This window comes from Opisthocomus hoazin, chromosome 1 (assembly GCF_030867145.1).
Source record: "Opisthocomus hoazin isolate bOpiHoa1 chromosome 1, bOpiHoa1.hap1, whole genome shotgun sequence".
In the NCBI taxonomy this organism is placed as follows: domain Eukaryota; kingdom Metazoa; phylum Chordata; class Aves; order Opisthocomiformes; family Opisthocomidae; genus Opisthocomus; species Opisthocomus hoazin.
Window position 1 is genome coordinate 116117613 of NC_134414.1, and position 22731 is coordinate 116140343.

Genomic DNA, 22731 nt, shown 5'->3' on the forward strand with positions numbered 1-22731 from the left:
CATAAAACACCACATGAAAGAAATAAGTTTCAACTTGATTTTCTACTTTGGAGAGTTTAGGCTATCTCCCTAAGACATCAAAGCAGCCCAACTGCAGTCTCAAGTCAGACAGGGGAGGTCTGGAGATTCACAAAGCATCACAAGCAACACATGACCCATTGCAGGCATGAGAAGAGATGTTCTTTGCACATCTAGTGACTCTTAAGTGCTCCCCAGATATTAATGAGATTGAGAGATGCAATGTTCATCTAAGAAGATTTATTCCCAATTAACGGATAGGGAAACTAAGGCATTATTTTCATGAGCAAGATTTCAAAAATTGATCTCTGATTTTGCAGGCATTGGTAGTTGTTTTCCATCCTGAACCAGGCAATGTATAAAGATGTCTGAGAGTTTCCAAACAAAATTGATTTCAGTTATCTTTTCTATTAAGCATGTAAAATTGTTAATAGCATAATGTTTAGCAGAAATACATAAATTTACATGAGCCTCTGCTAAAAAAAAGGTGGCCACTGGAAACCACTTTCCTTTCTGCCTACAGGCTCCTAAGGAATCCAGATTTCCAGGGTCAAGATTTCTGGGGTGGTCCCTCTGTATAAACTACCACAGACTTAGCAGGCCACAAAGTTTTAAGATTCCTGCAGCATTGCTGGGAGCCCAGAAACTCAGACTGCAGCAGAACTTATTCATTATCTCAATTTTCCGCTTTTCCAGAAGCTTGGAGAGGTCAAGCTAACATGTAGAAGAATGAAAAGGCGTAACTTAAACTTGCAAGGCTTTTGGTCTTCTAGGAGCAGCTCAGTAGGATGAAATGAAAACAAGACTTAGGAAATATTCAGTTAGCTAGTTAGGAAACATTTACTTTAGGTTTTCTTAATTATTTGGTGAGGAGTGGAAATACATTTTCTGCAGTGCAGTTCAGTGTGTGTAAGTTTTTTTCCAGTGACGGACAAAAAGTTTTGAAATCTCAGAACTGCTTTGCAGAACAGAAATGTTCCATTTCAGTCTTCTCTTCCCTGTTGCTGCTCAGCCTTTAGGGAGATCTTGGCTCACTGCTTTCTTTCTCTATGCAATTACTGACTTCTGAAAATACAAGACAGTGAAAATGCTGGACACAAAAAATACCAAGCAAAATCACTAGGATTTCCTATTTCACCCCTCAGAGATGTGCATGACACCGACGTGAAAGACAGGACTGAGAGGCCAGAGAGGACCCAAGGCTGCACTGGGAATACAAGTGCTGAGATTGGAAGGACTGACGACAAAAACAGGGAAGCCCCGTTAGCCTCCTTAGTAGCCATCAGCTTTCCCTGTTTCTAGAAGAGAGACTCAAGACAGAGTAATCCTCAGATTTGGGCAGGAAAACTGGGGACACACTGAAACCAGGGACTGTTTTTGAAAATGACCAAAGTTTACAAACGCCAAAAAAAATAGCCAGATGGACCCCTGTTCCAAGGATGTGAGGGGCTCAGCACCTGGCAGGACTATAGGAGAAGGGGCTGGCCATCACCTTGGGTGGCCTAGGGTTGCCTGAGGCACTACAACAGAGAGGCCATCTCTGGCATTTGGGACGTTATTATATGTGTGTCAATATTTATCGCTCTGAGCAAAACATCATCCACATTTCTTCCTGGTAAGATTCCATCCTTTTCAGAGGTGTAAGAGAGAGTCTTTCAGCTGGGAGGGTTTAACGACAAGCAAGTGCAATTCAAAGGAGTATTGTAAATTGAACTCTACTCCAAAACACTTCTTAAAACCCTGAGTCATTGGAGGCTGAATCACATTATTCCTGTCAGCAAGATCTTTTCTCTAGCATCATCCTCTATTTACTGTACATTATCTCATGGTCCTGATCAAACTGTGTATCTTTTACACGAATGTGAAGAATCGTAGTCATTAGGATGAGTTTGACATGATGCGAGCTTTATTTTCTGATGCTAGTTAGAAAACAACAATCCCAATTCAAGGATTTACTTAGGCTCAGTCTACACACAAAAGAAGATTTTCCTAACAAGCAGGTCAAATAATAAGCCTTGTTTTCTGTTTTTCAGATTTCACTTATTTGCTGAAGCTCACGGCTGTCTGTTACAAGGGCAATTCTAAAAGTCAAAAGGTTACAGAATAAAGCATCACCCTTAAAAATTCATCATTTATCTGTCGAACAGTGACCTCATGGTGACTCTCTCTCAGCTACAAAGCCATTGATTGCATGGCCTTTCATTGTCCTTCTGTAAATCCTATAAACAAGCCCCTCTGAAATGCCGGAAGAAAATTCGACATGCAACTCTTATCACATATTAAAATAATGATGCCATAGTAGATTAGATACTACACTAATTACCACATATTTAGCTCTTTCCAACAGTTCATCATATAAGATCAGGGGATAAATTATCAGAAAAAGACTTTATTTGATTAATTTTCAAATGTTTTAAAATTTGTCTATAAAATGTATACTTATCTAAGTATGTATAACTTTAGGCTTACTAATATGACAGGTATAATGCTAAGGAGATAAGCTCCTCCGATCCAGATAGGTCTATGAATTTTAGTCCCTTTAGGCATAGAGCTGTTGATGTTGGAATGGCACAGGATTAGAAAGTTCAAGCAAGCTGAAAGATAAGAATCAAAATTAAATCCAAAGTTACTTTGGTTTATTTGTTTCAGTGATTAGAGAGACTGTATTATTAAAATAGCGAGTCAATTGTTTAGTGCTGCATGTGACACAACTACTCAAAGAGCAGAATTAACAACAAAAAGTTTAGGAATTAGAACGGAACTCTTTGCTGAAAGAAAATGCTCAAACCTGCAATCAAACTATATTTACAGTCTGGATAAAGACAAACTTCACTGACAAGCTATATCTCTTCAGCAGTACTCCTGAGGGACCTGAAAGTCATGGTAGGCTCTTTTCTTCACCTTCTGCAGAGGAAGTTCTTTAATCAAAACAGACCTCTACATTACGGAGGAGCAGTCTTACTATCACTACTGCATTCCCTCTTTTCTCCTTAACACCTGTTGTTTCTGGGGATGATGAATGAGAGCAAGGGTTTGGGACTGAATTCCAAACCCTGACACAAGTTCATAGGGTATTTGCTAATAGCACACAGTTCATAGCATCACTGAGAGGAAGCCTACATCCCAAGCCAGTTTACAACCACATTGCAGAGAGATCCTTACTCTATCCAGCCTCTTAACCAAGAAAGGTAATACTGGAACTGAACTTTTCCCTGATCACAGTTAAAGTACTCCTGAGGCACCTGGGAGATGATACTGCAAAGAGTGGTCTCGCCTGATCTACCGTTTGGAAATTACAGTGTTGGAGCTACTCTATCAATTCAGACGGCAGCTGGCCTCTGGCAGTATTTTTTTCCTTCAGATTAATTAACATTTCCCTTCAGCCCCCTGGTTGCAGGCATGATCATAAAATCTGTGCATGTTAGCAGAAGTTGCATCAGATACTGTTCACCTAGCCAGCTGCGTAGCGGTGATTTTCTACCTCTGCACAGTCGTTCCTGAGGTTTCTGAGAGGTGGGAGACTTCAGTGCTGAACGCGAGAATGGTCAGATCTCAAATGACTGGGCTGAAAGCCTGTCAAATGTTCCTATTCATCTAAAAATTTGTGCTTTCTGGGCTGATTATGCTTTCATAAGAAGCAAAGCTGTCATCCTATACAGAGTCAGGTTTTCATTTGCAGAAGTCAGTAACAGCCTCCTATCAAGAACACCAGGGCAGGATTTCACAGGTTGCTTCAGGGAAAGCTCACCTTCTGTTTCTCCGTCTCATTGACAATATATATCTCAGCTTCTCAGGATGACAGAAGATTTCCTTTAGGAAGTCTCCTTGGTTCAGTAAGGCCTTATTGGACTATAGTCTCACCATTCTTCATGACTAATTTTTCTTATTAAAAACCTCTTATTCCTATATTACTCTTCTTTCAAAGAGGTATGAGATCACAGTGCAAATGTATAAGCTATGGTGCAATTTTTTGAGTACCTTTTAACCATCAGCTTGATAATATTAAGCAGTTTCAGTAGGAATCCTCATGGATGTGAACAAAGCTTGCTGTGATCACAGTTTGTAAATAACAAAAATGCTGCAAAAAAGGGCTGACTTGTCAAATTTCTAAGGAATCGCTTCCCTCTTTCCCCCTCAACACAACTTTAGCTCACTCTCATACAGTACTAAATCCTAAGAAAAACATAATTAAACAACAACGATTGTTCACCATCTGAATTTTAAGCCATTCTGCTGAGTGAAGCTTATGAGAACCTTGAAAACATAAACTATTTCTGGCATAGGAGGGGCCAGATCTTGGACATAATGATTACATGCATTGCCTCAACCACATGATGATGTTCAATAATGCCTCTAGCATTATACAACTGCCAACGCTTTGTTCTTTAGATGAAGGTAATATCCTTCCCTCCCTATTAGTTTCCTGGGACTTCTAGATGCATTTCTCTGGCTGTTCTAGCAAAAAGAGCAACTGAAATTAGTAGAGAAAACTGCAGAGGAGGACTTAGGTTGTGAAGTCTGGGTATACAGGTATAGTAGCTAGCCTACAGAGATATCTACACCAGTTCTTAGAAAATCTCTTGGAAGCCCTTGATAAGTAACAATTGGAGGGTTTGTTAGAGAAGAAGTCATGAGACAAAGGCTGTCTCATATATAAGGAAAAGTATGCACTATTTGGCTGCATTTTAAAAAAAACAGAACACTGAGGGCAACATAAACCCTATATGCGTGAATAGGTCAATATCAGAGATCATCTGTAGATCAAAACCTGGAAAATGCAAAATGTTCAGATTAGTATGCAAAGTAAAACATCAATGTGGAGAGTGGATTTATATGATTATACTATGAATAATTCATTAGCACGAGAAATACAATTAGCTTTTGAAAATGATCTAACCACTACAGTCATGTTTAGCAAATCTAACATATAGTAACATCAGGAGGTAAAAGTCCATAATGCAAAAGAAATTAAAACAAATTCCTTTAGGAGTTCAGCTGCCTTATTACTGAAGGGGAAAAGGGCAGTGGATTAGACGGGTTAGATCATGCCCAGAGAGGTTAACTTGCCTGTAGTCAACACCCTTGCATTTGCAGGTGTGCCCTCAATTGACCTTATTAATATGTGCAACCCTTGCTGGAAACCTTATTTCAGAAACATTAAGCTCTGGTTGTCTGAAGTGGCTCTGACTATGGTGAAGCATTTCTTAAACGTGCAGGGGGCTTATTGGGTGGCAGGATGCAGAAGAGTCAAAATATTTTTCACGGGAGAGGCTTTTCTGCACTTCCAGTAGATAGAAATCAGAGGGCTGAATCAGACAGAAGATAATCAATGTTATAGCTGGCATACTAAATCAATACATTACTGGCAACTGTAGCTAGTTTTAGCTGAACCTCTGCTTTCCAGAGCAATCACTCCAAGTCCTGACTTAGTCATTTTCGAGATGAAATTGCATCAGGCTCTTAATCTGTATTGTACCGGTTTGATGTTAGCCAGCCTGATACCGATAGTAATTTCCTAGGAGGCTGACTTCTGTCAACTGATACTATTCAAGAGGTGAGCAGAACAAGTCCAAATGGACAAGCCCTTGCCGTGGAGAAGCCTTCTAGCCGGTGTTCTGGTTTTGCTTCTGCCCTGTATCTTCTTTCTGTAGATGGTTTATGTAAGGGAACGCAGATGGTGCTTACCTACCCTCTGGTATTTTAAAAGTATTGTGTATTTGTGATAGTTGTTCTTTCAAGAACGAAGAGTGCCACCACTAAGTGACATTATGAACAGAAAGCCAAAAGCTGATACAACAATTCAAAAGCATACAAATTAAAGTCGATGGTCAAATGGATTTTCCATTCCATTAAAAATGTCAGGATTGAAAAATTTTGACATATAAAAGATCATATTAAGTATTCATATTGAATTAAGTGGGGACAAACCCAAAAAATAATCCAAACATTGTGCAAAACTAAATTCTGAAAATAATTAATTTGCCCAAAATATTTAATCCAAATATGCTGTTGACATTTGGATCCTTCCTTGGATCCTTTTATTTTCTATTTCAAATAGCAGCTGTTTTTTAAATAAAGTGAAACTTTTTGTGCATAATGGGTCAAAAACAAAACATTGCTTTGCTATCATGTTTTCTGTCTTTTCAATTGATATTGTTGCTATTATATTATTGTTATTTATTCAAATAACATAATTTATTTTTTATTATCTATTCATATAATTTGTCACAACTAAATTTGCCAAGTTAAAATAGCTTTAATGAAAACTTTCACCCCATTCTAACATCACTGCAAATTAACCATTAGAGTTCTACTGGCCGGATCAGGAGTAGGTATATCTATCGCAACATGAAGATTACTTTCTTCTCCTTAAAAACATTCTTGCTCTCAGGTAAGTGCCTAACCTCAGATGTACTCATTTAACACAGGTCTTCTCACTGAATAGCCGTGGACTTTTGAGTTTGGCCTTCCAACCGTTCGGATGCTTCAGCACACCCAAGAAAAGGAGAGCCAGGGGACAGTACCTGGCACAACAGGCTGAGCGGCACCGACTGGCTCTCTTCTAAACTCATGGGGGCTACTGGCCCACCAGAGCAGACTGGCTGTTCCATCACTACACAGTCCATGGTCCCCTGTCTCCTGCCCTGTGGGGTGCCTCTCGTGCCTGCGAGTATTTGGGGTTGAGGACACGAGTTCAAAGCATATTAAATAGTGCTGCAGACTACCGGAGGGCTGTTTTTAGCCTGGAGCTGGGAGGGTGCTTTGCACGTCACACAGCTGGTGCCCAGCAGTGTGTAAGGTGCGGAAGCGGGCTGTGTAGGATGGGAGAAGTCAGACTCAGTGCTGTGTGGTCCTTGCTGTCTGTTAGCTGAGACCATGGCTGTGAGCTACCTGCCAAAGCAAATCCAATCTGTCCCCCAGGCAGAGCTCGCTGGAGGTGTCCCAGACAGGGACAGATGTGAACTAACAGTTCAGCAGTGTCACCAGTCTGGAGGCTTGTGCTTAGCTGCTCCCTGGCCCTCTTTTACTCAGCTATATAAATCCTGTAATCTGGGCAAGGCCTGGGTGTTAGGAAGTGTGACAGTTTAATTAGTGGGAAGAAGTGTCTAAATTTCTTCCTTTTCGCTTAAAGAATAGAGATGAAGGCAGCTGTATGACTACATGTGCATCACACTGTGCCTTTATTCCCCAGTTTTTCTTAGTCTGTATTAGAAAGCTCCGTCAACAGAAAGGCAGCCAGCACAGTGTTAGTGGCAATATTTGTTTGGCACAGAGTGTTCACTGTTGCCTATTTGTGTTGATGTTTTTATTCTCAATTAGTCGTGGGAAGGTGTCTCCATGTTTGCTGCACTTCTTCTGTCCCATACTGAGATTGTGTTGTGTACAGCACTGCAAACAGCTCTTTCTGCACCCTTTTCTCAAAGAACAGTGGCATTTCTGAGCAACATTCGCAGTATCTCCATCTTTTTCATCCCAGCACCTACTCCTTTTCGCACCATATTCAGACTCTGTTGCAAGCATAGATATAGCACTATTCAGCAATTGCTTGTCTGTCCAATTTAAAGAATGCCGCATACCAAATGTACCTAATCAAAAAATCAAGTTAAACTCCACTAGCAGAATGCCTTTTCTAATTCTTCATCCACCTCAATAGGTGTGACCCATAATTATACACTACAGCTGTGACCTTGCTTAGGCACATCCTAACAGTCCGTTTGCAGAAGAAGGAGTTGTAGGTGCCTGTGAACTCAGCTGAAGTGTGTTTTATTTTAAGATGAATAAGGCGTTATTCATAATAAGTTTTTACTGGAGCTGCTGACATAGCAGCTTTGGAAGAGTAGCTGAAGACATGGGATGGAGTTATCCTCAAACACTGCATAGTAACTTCAAGACTGGAAGAAGGACGCAAAGTGCTATGACACAGATTTTGAATCTGAAGTACCAAAGACATAAAGGCAGCTAGGTAACATAGATGTCATGAAGAGATGGCACAGCAAGGGGAATTGAGGCAATTTGATCATAATTCACAATCACCCACACAAGGAAGAGATTTCTGACAGTAGAAGCCCTTCGTTCTAGTAGGAAAAAAAATTCATCAAGGCACACAGTCACTGGAAGCTGAAGCTAGGTAAACATGGGCTGTAAGTAAGAGGCATTTTATTTTATTTATTTTATTGTATTGTAACAGATCATTAATCACTAGCAGAGTTTACACAGGGACATTGTGGATTGTTTGGTGAGTCTGTCCTGGCAGTGACTCATACCGTGGTCCTTTCCTCTTGACACAATTTTCCACATCTAGGCTCCTGCCTTCAGTGCACTCTGATATGTAAACAATAACTCAGTGTTTATCCAGTAACTCTGCTGCACATTTATGAATTTTAATCAACCATTGACACACTTACATAAAGTGAAACAAATGAGCAGAGCTGACAAATGAGATTTTTGCTTAGAAAGGATTTTAGATTCATATTAATATTCAGTTCCTCTCTAGGACTCTTAACATCAACTGTGTTTAGGCACTTGTATGGCTGTCTTGAGCCTACATGATTATTTTCTGTAGCCCAAATAGGGAGTCCATTGTGCAAAGCATGTAATAAAAAGACAGCTGCTCTTTCTGAGAGCCCACACTCCAAGACAGAGAGAACAAATGGCTGGTAGATGAGGGTGAAGTTTGAACTACATTCAGCAAGGTAAGAAGCACTGTTGATATACCAGTTAACTAGCGGTTGGAGCCACATAATTGGAATCTGTTCCAAAGATGTGGCAGATTTCCGTGTATATCACAAACCTCACAATTTGGATCAGGTTTTTTTAAAAGCTGTGCCTGGTTTATCAGCTAACGCATTTTTGCTTCTTTTCCCTCTGCCGCCCTGACTCACTCCCTGACCGGGCTCCCCTCAGGTAAAGGTCTTTGTGCCTTTGATTATTTTATGGCCTTTGCTGCAGCCCAGTTTTCATCAGAGGTCTTTCCCAGCAGACTAACAGCCTGATGAATGAAATCAACAGGGAGGCTCTTCATTATCGCAATTCTGGCAGTGAAGTCTCTGTACTTTTATCACTGTACTGGTATCAATTATTTGGAGCCACATTAAATAAATGAAGTCAGTAACATGAATATGTCATGCCCAATTCATACAGAGGCTCATGAACTCTCTTAAAAAAATCTCCTCTCTTTTATGCCTGCTGCTTCCATTATGAATTTTTTGTAAGCTCTGACCTTAGACATTTCTCAATCATTGCAAGCATGCTTAGTTCAAGATTGAATACACATCCATTTTATATGAGTTGAGGGGGGCAAGAATCATGAGAAAAGCAGATGGCATTAGAAAAAAATGACTTTTCAAAGAAGGTTCAATCACCTCCATATAGATATGACATGTTAAAGTCACTGACTTCTTTTTAACTCAGCACTTGCGTATATATATTTAGTATTATGTAATGTACTTGTAAGGGCAAAGCCTCTTCAGCATTTGATCTACAATATTTATTGTAGAGTTCTGACTCACCTTCCTTGGGTGTAGCCCAGAATCACCATAATACCAGTAATGACAATGAAATGGGACAGAATTGGCCAGTGCCCTTTGGTTGTTCGATGGGTCACAGCAGCATACTGATCGCGGCTTTTTGCAACGTAACGACAATCTTCTTTATTTATTGATTCTGATGAATCAGAATTAGGCTTGCCAAACCTATTCTTCAAAAACAAGAGAATTAAGAACTCTCTGGGATTTGGAGAGTATTTTTCCAAAATATTTCTATCCAAATTTAACACATTTTGGTCTTAAATAATAAAAAAATGTAAATTTCTGATGCATAGACTATTAACTTCAGAAACCCTAAATGGGGTTCATTGCTTGTAATTTAACTGACCTGTTTAAGCAGAGTATTGAAAACACAGAACTGTGACAGAAAAGGAGATTTCTTGGACATTGCTTTGCACACACTCAGAATAAGAAATCCCTAGAACCTTTGAGCTTACTGAGAGTAGAATTCCACGTAGATGGAAAGAGTAATGGGTAAATACTTTGTAGGAGTGTTTGCAAACTCTGAATCTCCAATTCAGCCACATTCAAACGTGTTTCAGACTCTTCTGTGCTAACGTTATTCAGAGTGGCTTTTGTTTAAAGAAATGTTGGAGAAAGGGTATTCTAAACTCAAAGACTCTTGCAAACACACTTCATTCAAACCTGCCTGAGAAGTGTTTTCTCTGCTTATAAATCAGACAGTCAACTTGGCAGCCAAAAGAATGGCATATTTCTTAGATGGCCAATTGCACACCCAAAATAAGGGTGAGTGAATAGGTAGAAAACATAATTAAAATAAATACAGCTTAAAAATAAGCCCAGTTAGAATACAGTCTCATGAAAAGATTATGCAGCCTGTGCCCCACGTTATGATTTGCATAGGTGATTAGTTCTTACTCATTCTACTTCTGCTGAAATTTACAGGGAAGAATCCTGCCCTGTTACAGAGAGAGACAAAAGCATTGACCTTAGCATTTTGGAGGGAGTGCCTCGAGTCAGATCTGTGGCTTCACTAGGAATATTAGTGGTATGCAAATCTGAGCAGGTGTTTGCATTTTTGCAAAACTAAAGCCAACCTCATAAGAAAAACAATAAAAACCCATAGTTTTTTGAAAGTTATCAGAAAAAAAGGGTCATGGGGGGTGGAATTCAGATTAGAAATACGCAGCCAATGATAAGTAAAAAGAAGAAGATTGTTTTTTTCTTGGAACCCTCCAGTATGGATAATTTCTTGTTTTATTTTTAACCAATTTTGTAAACGTAAAGTGAACTGGGAAACTGATTATTCAGGTACCACCTCTGAAAAAAAGATTGACTTTCAAGTCAGCAACAGGAATAATTTTGAAGTTAGTATCACCTGAGAATTTCCAAACAGACCATACCAGATGTCAATGTTCTTTGTTCAGGAAGCAAAACTGAAGCACAGAGAGGGTCTTTATCTCAGTTGTATGTCATAAGATAACCAAGTGGAAGAGTTTAAAATAAGAGGCAAGAATCCTCAATTCCAGTTTACCATACTCCTATATCTCGATCGCACTCTTTCTGTTTTCTGTAATGTAATGTATATACACAATACTTTCACAATGGGCATTTCATCATCAATTAAGCCATTTTTTATAGCATTCATCCTGAAAAGCTGCCCAACCACAATGGAGATATCAGTGCAAAACTTTTTGGGGTTTTTTTGACAGTCTCTTTGCATGTGTTGTCCAGCAGGATAGGTGTGGGAGATGTAGCGGTCCTTCATCTAACCTGCATTCCTGGCATCATCGTGTTATTTCATGAGGTAAGACTGTCAGGTTTATACCCACAATGACAAGAGAAGATGGTATTGTGCTGCTGATCGGGGAGAAAGCAAAAGACACAGCTCGCTCATCAGAAATTGCAGGTGTCTCTCAGTTTGGATATATTTCCACATATTCCTAAACTGTTCATTATCATTTTAATGTATGATTGCCCTGCAAGTGTTTGTCATCACTACAGGAGCAACCCTGAAATCAACTTTTCTGAAATCCATGAATTAAAAAAAAAATAAATCAGATAAATGCAATGCCATGTATTAAACATGAAATGACATATCTGACTGTTTCTAAAGGCAAAAAGAATTTCTGGAAGACCTTACTGCAATGCAGACTGCCATCTCCATTTGTTTCTGATTGCTATCACACTGCATAGATGCCATGATTGAGAATGAAACTTGAATTTGGTGCTAGAAGTCCACTGTAACATCAATCACTTGAAATAAAAATGTCATGCTTATGATTCTTTGGAAAACGCTGCACTTAACTTCCAAACTGTTGCTTTCAGAAAAGGCTAATTCAGGGTTGGGTACATTAATGTCAATGTCCTATAAAAGAGCCAGCTAGAAAAAAAATGTCAGCAAAGACATTTTTTAAGCCTGTGTCAGCACAAAAGGGTGCCTCAGTTGTTTCATCTCACAACAGCTGCATGCTTTCATTGACATTTGTTGCCCTTTCTTTGTGCACTCATCCTAACCTCATAGGTTATTTCCTGGCCTCCCTTCCATGACCTATGACCGCTGATGACCTTTAGCTAGAGAATGTGACATTTTGTTCTCCTCTGGCTGACATGTGATGCCCTCATTATTCAAAGGTATGTGAAAATAATGACCTGGACTGACCTCTCAGTTTCCTTTCATTTATTGGTCTACACTAGGTGCTTGTTCAGCAGATTGTTATGACTAGGTGGTGGGGTGTACAATTTCTTTTGAAGAACGAAGCTCATGAATTGCACCAACATTTTAGCTTTTGTATTTGTTGCTTCATTTGAGGAGTGGAAGATGAGGTGGTGCAGCTGGGGGAAGAGGGTTCAGGGTTCATGGTTCAGTTCAGTTTCGGTGTTGGGAGCATCTTCACAAGTCTGGCAGGTATGGTCAAACACTTGTGGTCTTCTGGAGTGGCAGCTGAGTCCCAGGCTGCATACCTACCTTCGGACATCTGAAATGGTACATGAGCTACTGATTCAAGTCCTCAGGTCTCAGTCATCTGAAAGAATGGATGACTAAGTAGCCTTAGGAATTCCAAATAGGAGTGACTGCAGCTTTCCCACCACCGAGATTTCTAAACCTTCCCGGTTGTGACCACAATAGAAACAGTCACAGTTACAAGAAATGCAGTATTAGTCTAACATGCTAACAGTGCTTTCTTGGGTAAGACACTTTTCGCATTTCAAATGGTGGAAGTTTCAGCGTTCTTCAGAAATGCAAGCCTGAATGCATGAGATTTTATTCAAGAAGTAGATTTTATGTCCTGTGAGGTGAGACATGCCTTCATTGACTATAGTAAATATTTCAAATGCTGAAAGTCTAAAGGAGGAACAAACCACTTTTGTGGGGGAGATTATGATACCAATGAAGAGTTTATTCAAGACCTAGCCAGCAAGAATACTTAAACCTCCTTTCCTTGAAGAAAGGATGGTTACTTCAGGTCAGGGATGAGGGCATGTATGGAGTGGCATAAGGAACAGATGGCTGTTAAAGACAATTTCTGACTATAAATAGTGCCTGTTAAGAATATAGAAATAATCAATTAGGGACTAAGCTCAGCTTCCTGTTGCACAGGAGCAGAGCAGCAGAAGAAAATGTTAATACGTATGTCAGTGTATGTTTCTGGCTGGGAAATGAGATAGCAGGCCCTTTCCAGCTGAAAGATGGGAAGCTGCACTGGATATGAAGGTTAAGATAGAAGATTTTCAACAGCTCCTTAGAAAAGTTTTTAACTATTTGGTATGCAGACCAGGAAATGTATTGAAAATCAGGATCAAGATTTTGTCCTTGTCTCAGCACTCTGTGCAAACTAATGCAGAAACTAGAGGAAAAGTCCTAGTAACAGCCTTCACCAGTGAAGAGAGAGCATCCCCCATCACCTGGAGTTTGTAAAGAACTTCATGTTGGAATATGTCCACTAAAAGTGTAAAAGGTATTAATAACTGATGCCCAGATGTCAACTTGCAAACTTTGAGGTTTGATCTGGACATCTGGGTGCTAAGGCCAGACATTCATCCTGAATTGTAACCGAGCTAAATAAGCTATTAAATGTTCAGGCTGACACCTACAGGACTGCAGCGTGGTGGAAAGGGGGCTCTAGATTTAGATTAGAGACTGAAAATCTATCCTGGCTTTGGGTTGAAATAGAAGAGTTAGCATAATTTGATTAAGAAAAGTGTTTTACCAGTTTTGGTAGAAAATGCTACGTACAGATACTTCTATGTAAGCGGCCTAACTATGGATGTGACTTACTAGTTGTAGGTATATGTCTTCATCTAAAAGAAAATGCTTGAGAGTGCTGTCCCCAGTTTACCAGTATCGTCTCTGTCCCGCTTGCACAGCTTTGCTGCGTCAGTCCCAGCAGCAGGTCTGGGCCGAAGGCTGAAGCCCAAGAATGGCAGGAAGAAATGGCATCTATGATACATTACATCTATTCCGTTGTCATTTCACAAGCGCTCCTGGTATTGCATTTCTGAGGGCTAGCTACTGATGGATTAATTGAAGAAAAAATAAGAGTATGTAAGTGGGTCCTAGCTGGTGCCAGGCAGTTCTCCAGTCACTGACCTGACAGTGCTCCAAGCCCTGTCACCAAGCAGGGCTGTTACATGAATCCTGCTGTTGCCCTTTGGCTGACAGCAATTTTTGTATAACTCGCACATGGAATGCTTTTAAAAGGATTTGGCTAAGGAATAGATGCACTTTTACATATGACCCAAGCCCAGATCAGATGTCACATTGCTGCTTATGACCAATCATGTAAATGAACTAACCCACCACGGCAACAGAACTCTGGAAGGTCTTGCAGAAACCTTGTAGAAATGTACTTATCAAGTGCTCAAAAGGCTGTGACACACAAAGTCATGAGCTGTTTTTGACTGCTTTGGCCAAGAAAGACAACTTGTTTGTATGGCAAGAAGAGGAGTGTAAGAGGATAACACTAAGGTAAATTTTTAAACAAAGAGCAAGTTTAGACTTTACTGTCTTTGTTTTTCCCCAGAAGCACAGTCTCAGAAATACTCTGTTTTTCTTCCACTCTGTCTCATTTGCGTCTCATTGTTCAGGAGCTCACAGGATTTCACTCCTCCCAAGATCCATAAATCAGATGATTAACTTTCAGTCCAAGACTGTTTTATATGAGCAGAAGAAATCTAATTGGAATACAATCACCCTCCTACTGCTTTTCACTGCTTTCTTTGCATCTCAATGTGATCTGAATTTCAGATATCTATTTCTGTGAGATATTTATTTTTCCCCATCATGCACTGAACCCAATTGTGCTGCTATCTTTTTCTGCCCTTTTAAACTCTGGCTGTAAATTAACCATTATCCAACTGAAATAAGTTCCTTTAGAGTTCATAAACAGTATTTCAGCATGATAGCTTCCAGACTAGTTGCACAGGAACAAACTGCCTAATCCCCTAAATATGAGGGGTTAACACCAGTTTCATTTTCCCCTCTCTCAACACGGGTGCTTAGGGGAGAAGCTCTCTTGTAAGATGGGGTACTGGATGGACTGAAGGCAAAGGGAGTCTGGAAATGCAGAACTCCATTTGCAGGTGCTGGATGAACACCACGTTGGGGAATCTTTGCATTATGCTTGTGGTTACTTGTTTTGATTTATGCTGATAGAGATTTAGTACAACTGCAAAATCCTGCTGACTATGGACCAATTATTGCTCTGCGACTTACTGGCTTATAGTACTCTTTAAAAAAAGAAAGTCAAAACCTTTTCTTATTAACTTAGCATTTAAAGAAACCGGCAGCCCTAGTCCTGAATACTAAGATGCTTCCTTTAAACATGCAACCCACAAGCAGCACAAACTTTTCCTTTGTTTCTCCCCTCCTGCACTCCAAGCCTTCTCCAGACCAAGCAGGGCATGTCTATGGGAGAAGTTAATACTCATGACTTGTGAAATACTTGCATGTTTTCTCAGATGCTCTTGCTGCAGTGACTTGTTTGTGTATGTATGTGCTACAGATTCTAGCCTATCTGAAAAAATACTCCAAACTTTAAATCTAACCACTTTTACATATTCAGCTATCGAATGAAACCAACTTAGTTTTTACCACATGACCATGAACGGAGACTGAACACATCAGGCATGACTCCTATGACTCTGTGAAACCTGCAAGGTGATGCATCTTTCTGTCCACATCCCCAAGTCATTTACACTGGGGACCTGTTAGAGAGCATCGCAGCTTCCGCCTTTCCGTCTCCTCTTCCAACAGACATCAGGGTGCCGTTCAGACTGAGGCAGGAAAGTGCATGCCTGGATTTCATCTTGATGTGGACTCCAGACACAGCAAGATGCCAGCTCCACGTCCCACAGTTTAGACAGAGCCTGTCAAGTCATTAAGCAACTGAGTGTCATTTAAATAACTACATACCAGGCCCAGCTTTGCTTCTAATATTTTCAGCATGCCCACCTGCCTCAGCAGAGCTACTTGTACAAACATCTTGGGGAATCTGACCTGTCAGGAGTTAGAACAAAACATTGCGACCAGTTACTTTTGATTTTGAAGTGTAACATGGACACTGAATTAGATTTGCAATCTGAAGTAAAAGTAACGATTAAAATGATTAAGCAATTAAATAAATACATCTCAACTCACAGCTGGTTGTGAATCAGTAACAGGCCAATTAATCAAAAAGAAATAGACATTCTCATTTTCTGGGCCTTCACATGAATTGTTTTATAGCGGTGAAACTTTTCTCACTTGGGTTTTCAACAGTCTGAGGGAAAGGAGGATCTGATTTACTGTAGGAATTCCACTGATGTGGTATGACACTTTTTTGTGCCTGCTTTTGTTCAAAACAGCTTTTTTATCTCTTAATTTTTGGGTAGTTATTTTCCAATATAGCAGAGAATACACAGTGGGGAGTAAGACGATATTTATCTCACCTTATTTCAGGTGTCTCCAGTGTAAAAGCTTAAATCCGAACCAATTACTAAAGATTCCCCTTACAATTTTCTTTAATGAAATTAATCTGGCCAAACGAAGACTCATGTTTTTCCCACGGCTAAGTGGAGCCAAAGTTGATTAACTCGGAGGTAGATATCTACATTTAATCAGACTAATCCCATCCTTGGGTCTGTCTTCAAATCTTTCTTCCCCGCTGACCATAGTAGCGCCACTTGACAATGTCCACACTGGTATTCCACTAGCTGTACCAGAACGGACTTTTTGTTCATTATTCTGTTGGTTCTTACTAATTTACTAAATGGGGTTGTCATGGGGATACAGTCTCAGGGTGGCCTCACTTTCTCTATCTCGTGCACAGTGTGCACTGTACAATACTTTATGTAAATAAGTTCCAAACAGAGTTGCTTGTCATTAGCACAGACAACTCTAGAGGCAAAAACAAACAGGACTTGTCAGTGAGAACTCTGTCATCAAGGAATTTTGTTTGCACCCCTGCAGTGATTCATAGTGCACTTGACTGTTTTCTGCCTACCTCTTCATTTCTTCTTTTGTTCATAAAGTGTAAAAATGTCATTTTCGGTACCTTTTCTCCAATTAGAGGTTTTGTTGATATCATACCAGAAAGCTGGTTTCAGCTCCTGGCAAACTGGCAGCACAAGAGAAGGATTTCCTGGATGTCATCTTCATTCAAACACTGATAAAGTGGAGCCAAAGCAGTGAAGACAAACGAAAGATTTAAAGCATTGCTGGAGAAGGAAAGAGCTAGGCAAGAAACCACAGTCTGATTGCAATAAAGAAGTAAAAGTTGACAACTGTCAGCACTTATGCTTTGTTTTTACAGTGAAAACATATATACGTACTTGTAGCCTGACTTTGCTGAGCATGCCCTGCTTGAACCTGAGGGAGAGTTTAGATGATGCAGTATGTAGAGATACCTGAGTTGCTGTGGACACCTCGTGCATCTTAGCTGAGTGTTATCCCAGAAATGTCAGGAGAGTGTGCTGATTCGCTTGTACTTCCCTGGTGTTTGAACTAACCTGGATATCTCCAGACTAAGCTGCTGCATACCACTGCACACAGGGTGACTGTCGCTCAGGTCCCACTATCTTTGTTGGAACAGAGGTCTGCTTAATGATTCACCGGTTCAAGCACTGACCACCCAGCCAACGTCAACTTAAACAAAGCCACCAGCAAAACTCCTACCAGGCCCCAGCCCTGTAACATCTGCTGCCTGAAATGGCCAAATTTTTAAACTGTGAGCAGCACAAAATCTTTGGTATAATTTCAGCTACTGAAGGAAATAAAATATCCTGTTATCCATGAAAACTTCAAACACAGCTTTAGAAACATTAGCCACACAGAAATACTTGTGTTATATAAAGCATTCGTCAGGCAACAGTGGGAGATCTGTCTGAAATTTTCAAGAATTACAAAACCTCCCACTCTGAAGGTGAAAGGAGAAGCAAGGTTATAATTATATAAATGACTATGGGGGAAACAGTTGCTCTCTATAGAGTGTGGGATCCAAGCAGTGTCGAGCACTACTTGGAGACAGCTTTCCTCAAGCCAGGGATTTGTTGTTTTTTTTTTGTCTCTTAAAGCTCCAGTCACTTCCCTGGGATGATTTCAACTGGGGTGTACACCCCACCTATAGTCTCAGAGCAAGGGATTCAGATGCTCTGAACCTGAGTCATTGGCACCACTCTCTTTCACCCTCTATTGACATCCTCACCCTCTTTCTCCTTCACTTCGTTGGTGTGATTCTTAATACAGGCCTGCAGAAAGCTGGACTACAGGGCTTATATATTTTTAGGCTCTGTGTTTACCCAGGGTAAACTAGGATTATAGTCCATTCTTCTGGGATATGTGGCAACAGAAACAAACAGAAATATGACCTTTGAAGGGTCCTAAACTCCAAGTGTCTCTTACATCAGTTTGCCTTAATTGACTCAAGAAACATACAAACATGTAAAAGTATTGCACTTGTGCATATTACTGATTAAATTTCCTAACCCTTCTTCAGTAATCCCCAAATCTGAATCAACAGCAACTTAAGGTCTCTTTCTTACACTCAGCTTCCCCCATAGATCAAGCAGTGTCTGTTCCCTTCTCACTTTCTTCTACTGTCTCGGCTCAGCAGTCCCCAAAAAGGGCATCTTTGTTACAAAAGCATTTCCCACTTTTGACTTGTCTCGCCGTTTGCACACATTTCTTTCCCTAGTCAGTTTGCAGTCAGATCAGCTGACCAAACACATTTTGTGGCCAAAGCATTCCTGGAACCGTGTGAGCTGTGGTGACACAGGGCCTGGGCTGAGGCGAGGCAACTCTTCCTCTTTCCGCATGCTTGGTTTCAGCTTAAATTGAACAGAAAACCATGCTGAGGCTGTGTAAGATCTGCTTCTCACTATGCGCCTCAACATCTTCACTATAGACTTGTCCACAGTGGCAATTACAGTTACTGTTGGGGGAAAAAAAAAAAAATCATGCTTTTTGTCCTGTTTTTCCTTCTTCATTTGTGTACATTTGGAAATTCGACAGCACGATGTTAGCAAACATCAAATTGGCACAGCAGTGAGTGCTGCACATTTAAATAAACTGTTAGGTGCCTACAGTCTCAGACCTCAAGAAACTTTCAAAGGCTAGAGCAGAAGTCAACATTTGCTAACCATCGTCATGTGTAATATATGGTATCCTTATTGTAAGGAAAAAAGAATTACAGGTCCCTAACACTGCTGTGATAACTGTTGACAAGTGCTGACTTTTAAACAGCAACCAAAATAAGACCTGATCCTTCATTGTCCCCACAAGTATCACTAGACACCTACTCAAACCCACTAAAATCAAATAGGATTGCTCTCTCATGACTGCAGATTTCGGGATCAAGCCCTTAGTGGGAAAAGAATCTCTCTTGAAGGAAGATCCTGCTCCACTCATGCTAATAGACATATTCAATTGTAGCATGACAGAGTAGTCATGTAGGATAAACATGAAGTAGCTCATGTAGTATAAACATGAAGTCTGTAATTTTAAGGCAGTGAACTGTTATTAAGCCAAATATCTAAGGTATTTTAATTTAAAGCTTCAAAGAATACCTGGTTGGACAGTAGGCATTCTTGCCATGAATTAAAATGCAGCTGAAGAACAAAGCACAGCCCATGAAACCATACAACTGAAAACCCAGCAACTGTGACCCAGCACTCCAGTACAGAGGAGTCAGAGGAGACCAAAAAAGCTATAAAGCTATGTCTTTCAATCTGATATTTTCTTAAAGGTAAATCTGTGTCACACCTTGCCCCTCCCAGCCCCCGCCATTCAAAAACTTCTCAAAAGTGCTTGTCGTCAGAGGTGACTTGTCACCACCACAGTGAAGTCGGGTGGCATTAATTTCTTTGGGTTTTAAGGGATTTAAATAATGGAAAAATCCTTCACAGAAGTGCTCAAGACTGCAGCTAGAGGATCTTAACAGTTTTAGAGGAGCTATTAAGCTTTCTGATGTAAATATACATTACCTGATCTTTTTTTATAATGTTGGTTACATAAATTTGAATTAAGTGACTTTTAAGAACATTGATTATTGATCTGATAAACTATAATGGCAAGCCATCAGGAACTATTGTGTAAATAACCATTTTACAAAATTTGTTATGTCATAAAAATTCTAATGAAAAGTACTTATAGTACTTTACATGCTGAGTAACGACTTTTCAACATTAAGTACCTCAGCCAAAGACACATTTTTAAATTAAGCAGCTTTTAATTTATATATGATTTAAAAAGAATGCTTTTAAACCACTCAGCATATACTTTTTCGTACCGGAGTAATTTTTAAATGGCCAAGTCAGTGTGTTTTTTAATCCCCGAGAACGAAGATAATAGTAAAATAGGTGATAAAATGGCTGCACCAGGCTCATCAATGGCTCTTTGTGACCATACAGCTTTTGTGGCAATACGTACTAACAAATGTGCATAGGTCCAAAGAAGAGCCTTTCAGCTCAAATCTCATTAACATCTTCCTTTGAGAATTTGTTTGTGTCAGTTGATTTCCAACAAAGACGTAGATACCAGCTATCTATGTTCAAATCTAGCAAGTGATTGTTGGACAGGCTTTTTACCATGTACTAATAGAAGCAGAGGAGTTCTCTCCTAATACCAGTGATCTGCCATGTCCTGCTAAGAGGAAAAAAAAGGCAAAACCAAACCAACAACCAAGAAGGTGGAGTTGTTTAGGATAAAAGGCACCGACCCAAGTCTGCACGTACTGGAGCTGTTAGAGGCAAGCTGAATGGGGAGCAGGTGAGAATCCGTACAAAGGATGCTAAAATAAAGCAGCTACATTCACGCAAGCAGGCGTGCAGCGAGGAAGAATGATGCCCACAGCTGGAATGCCGTAGATCAGGCACGAAGCCACAGAGGAGAAAACAGAGGTAAAAGAGCAATGCGGACACCACCCACACACATTTCTCCTGCTGGTGCATTTGCTGGAACGGCAATACACTGTAAGAGGGATAGCAGCTCCCTGCGACATGGTCCTTTTGTTACAGTGACTTACCCATACAGCAGCCTAACTGATATGCCAGAAAGTATTTACAGTACCAGAAACATAAAATCAAACATCAGAGACTGTGATAGGGAAATTCTTTTGGAAAAGATACGGTATGGAACAAAATCTAAACAAACACAGGTAGAAATGATCACAGGGGATATTTTCTTTAGGAGTTTTGGGTGCCGCTGCTCTACCTGGGACCCCACAGCTACATGGACTCATGCCTTTTTCAGCAGCATGGCTTGCGAGGGCAAGAGTCCAGACTGTGACCCAGGGCTACCTCATGTTGCAGCTGGGACCTCTGTCCTTTGACAGCAGGACGTTCCTACACTTGTCTATTTGTGCAGAGTTTAACATACCTGCTCCTCCCCGCAACAGAGTGGCATGCAGATCTCTCACCGGGAGGCTCTGCGCCACAGCGCTGCAGGAACCACACCGAGGATGGCTCCAAGACCGGGCTCAGCGGGTATGGGGAAGATCCCTGGGAAATGGAACTGACTCCAGCCTTCCTCAAGTTCTTTGCTGGCTTTACTTCAAACTGACTTGACACACTCAACTAGCACAAACAAGACTGACAGGGGAGGTTAATTGCACTGTAAATGCACTGCAAATCACTGTAGGGAGGAATGTCAGCAGGATAACAAACTACAGTTTATGGAAAGCTGTTTGTTGCAGGGCCAGCATGTACAGAATTAAAAGCAAAGTCAGTCAGAAGTGGCAATGTCTTAAATGGCTGCTTTTATTCCTGTTTTATCAACAGATATTCAGTGTTGCTTCTGTCTGTGGTGCCACCCATTACCGAGCAGGACATTTTCTACATAGAGCCAGAAGACATACATTTGAGAGGAGGATGTACTTGAGGGTAGCTCAACGTTGCCTCTCTCACACGTCTCTCACCACACTTTTAATCTCTGGCATACTAAGAACATGTGCCAAACAGCATGCGTACCTTTCAGAGATAACCTGGAGTCAAGGCGTCCCGCAGAGAGCCACCAGCACAAGCAGCATGAACTTTGGCCGCGCGCGGCTCATCACAATGTGCCTGCGCTCAGGCTTCCTGTTCCCACAGCAGACACCAGTGCCTTGCGTTTGCTGGCTACACTGGTACGCCGAGGGAGCCAGTAGGTACGCCGTTACGTACGGATTCGCTTTTGCTCAGGTGCTGTTTTTTTGGGGGTTTTTTTTGCCATATAAGGGAAATTCCACCTCTAATTTTGGTGGGAGTTTAAATTTCCGGGAATATCTCCTGATGTGCAACACCATGCTGTTTCAAACTCTCAAAATAATAAAATGTTGAGAACGTGACTGATTAAACAGAGGCGAACACGTCAGCAATTGCTCTGTGGATATTAGGGAAAAAAGATAAATGTGCCATCTGTCTTGACTACAGCTGTGCTTTTTCTGTATGTAATTTCCCTTAATGCTCTAGGAGACAAGTTCCCTAACAGCTCAGCAAAACATGAAATTCTTATTTTTAATGTTTTTGCGAAAATTTTAGAAAGTATGAAGGATAGTAAAGGGAACCTACTTTCACACATTGAGCTACATTCAAAAGAGTTACACGTATCCACTCAGGAAGCAAAACCCGGACCCCTGGCCCTTCTGCCCAGCAGGTTCAAATGTCACACGCTCATGACAGAACTCTTGAGAACAATCTAACGACCAATACTTAATTGCAGCAACTGAACACGTGATTTCAAGTGAGGAATACT

The 22731-nt window shown here is 40.6% G+C and overlaps 1 long non-coding RNA gene across 1 annotated transcript in view; it reads right to left on the bottom strand.

Annotated features, from left to right (window-relative positions):
• The window catches only part of LOC142365751 (uncharacterized), a 38578-nt gene extending 16536 nt beyond the window's left edge, over nt 1–22042 (bottom strand). The window contains exon 1 of the long non-coding RNA XR_012766623.1: nt 21969–22042. This is a non-coding gene — a long non-coding RNA (uncharacterized LOC142365751). The remainder of the gene's footprint in view (nt 1–21968) is intronic.
• Between the last annotated feature and the right edge of the window lie 689 nt (nt 22043–22731).